Raw genomic sequence first — 4122 nt, forward strand, 5'->3', positions numbered from 1 at the left:
ATACTTACTCCACTTAATTTTTATTATAGATATAATTATCAACCTTTTACAGATTTAAAAGTTCAAGCTCTAAGATTTAGCCCATTAGTAAGTAGAAATCAAGGGGTTAAAATCACGTCTTCAGATGCACTGTTCAGTACCTCCAGCTTCCTCATCTCCAATATATTTCCCCTTATATCATGTTTTTTAAAAATATTTTCAGCAGGGAGTCAGATCTGTTTATTTTTTTATTTTTTATTTTTTTCCTTTTTGTCTTTTTTCGTGACCGGCAACGGATCGCAACCCTCAGTGTTGCTCCCACCCCTCGCTCAACCAGTGAGCGGCTGGTCTGTATGTGGGATCCGAACCCTCGGCGGGAGCGCCACCTTGCTTCCCAAGCGGCGCACTATAGCAGTGCGCCACCGGGCCGGCCCAGATCTGTTTATTTTTATTTTATTCTTATTTTTATTTTTTATGTGATGAGGGAGATATTTCTTTTCCTTTCTAATTTTTTTCTAATATGAGATTTTGATTGGCCTCCCATCCTAAACTGTGGAAGCTTCCTCACAGATACATCTTGGTATGCAGTGGTCTCTTTCTCTCTCCTTGACAGATGTATTTCTCCTGGATATTGCAAAGAGATGCAGGTTACCTTCTGAGACAGGGTTTTGGGAGGCATCCACACTTCTGTCATTATGGATTAAACTAGTATCATGGACTAAAGTTTTTGTCATTATGTCCGCAGTTTTAGGAACATAATCTGAAGGGTCCATACTCTTGCCCACGTACTCAAACGCACAGTAAACATGACTAACCATGCTGCTATTTGTGGATTGGCAATGGAAGAGGAATTTTTAAATAGGTGGAATACTTCATCCCATTAACAGGAATTCCAGTGGGAAAAATACTTATTTCCATTAACGTTTGTAACATAGACTTTTCTTCTACACCTTTTTCCTTCCCCATGTATAAAAATTAAAGTGATTGTCCAGGAAGTTATGAAATGAACATGGATAACTGAGCCCATTTTAGGAATGTTTTATCCAGGCAAAGCCTGATAATTGTGTCCCCCAAAGAAGAGCGGTCTGTGATGCTGCTTAGAGTGGCAGAAAGGGACATTTAGAGTCTTTCAATTTTACACAAACACTGAAGCAATTGTACTCTAAATTCCTATGCTCATCCATCACTGAAAATGCAACATGCTGTAACAAAAATTTATAGAATGTCTGATAGATTACAGAGTTATTTATATCAGTGTCTTTCCAAACATGTTTTCTTTAAACTACCCAATATCATCTTTTGCTAGAGACATGAGAAACATTAAATTCCTACCTGATGTAAACAGTAAAATCACTATGGAAATTAGTTTGAATTGTGAATAATATGATTTTTTACCACATTATATTATTCTAGAAATAATATCTATTTGTAAGACATGACTCCACATTTTCATATTGTGTTGAGGACCAAATTGACTGGATCATGGAATAGAGGAGGGAAAAGCGTTGGTAGATAATTCTAGGCAGAGGAATTTGTAGGTCCCTCTTAGTCTACAGTCTGTTAACTTTTATTTGTCTCACCTCAGGTTACGTCTCTGGCATCTGCATAGACCAAATTCTCAGGCTCCAGACACAGCAAAATGTTCAACAGTAGTCAATTTACTCCAAAATATTTTCTGCTGAGTGATATCTCTGGTTGAGAGGCACTGTATCCCTGGTGCATCCTCCCATTCTCTTTCACCGGTCTTGTGCTCCTCGTGGGCAATAGCCTGATCTTGGCTGTGATCAAGAAAAACACCTCTCTGCACCAGCCAATGTACCTGTTCCTAGCTATGCTGGCCTTGGCAGAGCTCAGTGTCTCTACCTCTAGTCAGCCCACTGTGCTGGGCAACTTTCTTTTTGGTGCCAATGAGATGAGCTTTGATGACTACCTTCTGCAGATGTTCTCCATACATTTGTTTTCCATCATGGAGTTAGGTGTTCTGCTGACCATGTCTGTGGACTGCTTTGTGGCCATCTACAACCCACTGCAGTACACTGCCATTCTGACTTTTCCCCGTATTGCCAGCACTGGTGCTGCTCGGATTGAAGATTGTGATGCTCATGTTCCCACTGTCCTTTCTCCTGAAGCATCTGCTCTTCTGTGGCCACAATGCCCTCTCCCACTCCTATTACCTGCACTCAGCTCTAATCCAGCTGCCAAGTGAGGACACTCATCCCAACAGCATTCTGGGGCTCTGCATCGTCTCTTCCACTTTAGGGCTGGACTCACTGATAATTGTCATCTCTTATGTGCTAATCCTCCACACAGTGCTGGGCATTATCTCTGGAGAGGGGCGGCAGAAGGCCCTCAACAGATGTGCATCACATATCTGTGCAGTCCCTGTGAACTATGTACCCATGATCAGTGTGGCTCTGGTGCAGAGCTTCATGAAGCACCAACTCCTGGCCAATGTCTATCTTCTGGTGCCACCTGTGCTCAATCCCATCATCTACAGTGTGAAGATCAAGAAGATTTGCCAGGGCTTGGTACAACTCTTTCTTCAGAGAAAATATTAAGGGTGTTAGGGCTGTTAGAATAATGTCCCTCAAGACAATCAGTTTCATCACCAGAGTCGGGCCAGGGAGGGAGAGAGTGCTCATCACCTTGTCAAAGTTAGAAAGCTTGAAAACGCTGCATGCTAATGAATGTGTAGGAGACACACATTTTCATACAAAATGGGCTGCAGTCTGAGTTAGTACAGTCTTTTGTGCACATGTTCTTTAATCCAGAAATTTCAATTCTTAGCATTACTCTAGATGTTTATACTCTGACGTTTATTAATAGTCACTGAAACTTGAGAAAGAATTTTCACTTTAGCAGTATTTGAAATAGAGTTTAAAAAAAAAGAACTGGCCATTAATGGGTATATAATTAAAAGAAATAGGGTTTATCTGTATTATACAATATTCTGCAGTCATCAAAAACAAAGAAACAAAACCCCAGATGAATAGGTGCTCAAGGCTTAAGTAAGAAATAACAAATTATTGAATTATATGTATGTATACGTAAATATAAAGTTTTTTAAAAAACATTTAAGACATAAAAAGTCAATTTGAGTAGGCATGCAAAAACACACACTAAATTCATAACAATAGTGGCTCTTTGAGGTTTCAGAAGAAGCTGTGCTAAGCTGAAGTCAATGCAACACAACAAACCAAATGTTAGCAGGATAAGATGAGATGGACAAATTTTTTCAGATTCTTGTTTTCCTCGGATTTGTAAGGGCCTGGATTTACAAGTGTCACTGTTTCTCTTGTAGCTTAGCCTTCGGTGGCTATCAAGACTAGTTTAGTTCCCCAACCACCATTCCATTTCGCATTATAACAGTACTTTTTGCTTCTTATTGCTTGTCTCATATCACATGTTACAAGTGTATCAACTAATTATCTGTGCACTTTTTTTGTCTGACTAGCCGAGTATATTTTAAGTTCAGTAAGGCATGGGCTGTGTTTATTTTGTTCACTGCATATGCCCACTGACTTCTACAGTGCCTGCGACATGACAGTTGCTCAATTAATATTTGATGAATGGATAAATGAACTATCAAATGAATAAATACAGGTACACATACTTTTCCTTGACCCGTATGTTTATTTCAGCCCTCTTCCATTGTGAGCAGAAACTCCATTTGATGATACTGTGCATATCCCTTACTCTGTCTCTACGCATGTTTTAATCTTAACCTTATATTGAAAAATTTATGGTAATGCTTTAGGTGTTGTATATGATTTAGAAGAGTACATTTGGAAAGAAGTTTGAAAATAGCAAAAGCATGTGTGAGGCTGCTATCAAAGTTACAGAAGTTTCAATATAATGTTTTCTCCAATCTTATAACTCTGTGAAGTATATTATACACATTAAACAGGGGCTAATGGGTCATGAAAATATATATGAATTAACATACATATGTGTTAAAATTTTTCAGCCTTAAATGATGTGATAATGGGGTTCAAAATGTGGTGAAGATTAATTGAGACTGAATATTTGAATACAGATTTCTTTTTTCTTATAGAGTTTTTAAAAATTTTTGTTTTAACGAGCTTTCATCCATGTAGCTTCTTTTTTTTTTTTTTTTTTTTTTTTTTTTTTTTTTTTTTTTTT

The 4122-nt window shown here is 38.2% G+C and overlaps 1 pseudogene; it reads left to right on the plus strand.

Annotated features, from left to right (window-relative positions):
- The first annotated feature begins 1618 nt into the window (after nucleotides 1–1618).
- On the plus strand, nucleotides 1619–2537 carry LOC103607328 (annotated as a pseudogene).
- The last annotated feature ends 1585 nt before the right edge of the window (nucleotides 2538–4122 follow it).

The sequence above is a fragment of the Galeopterus variegatus genome, unplaced genomic scaffold (assembly GCF_000696425.1).
Source record: "Galeopterus variegatus unplaced genomic scaffold, G_variegatus-3.0.2 Scaffold7340, whole genome shotgun sequence".
Taxonomy (NCBI): domain Eukaryota; kingdom Metazoa; phylum Chordata; class Mammalia; order Dermoptera; family Cynocephalidae; genus Galeopterus; species Galeopterus variegatus.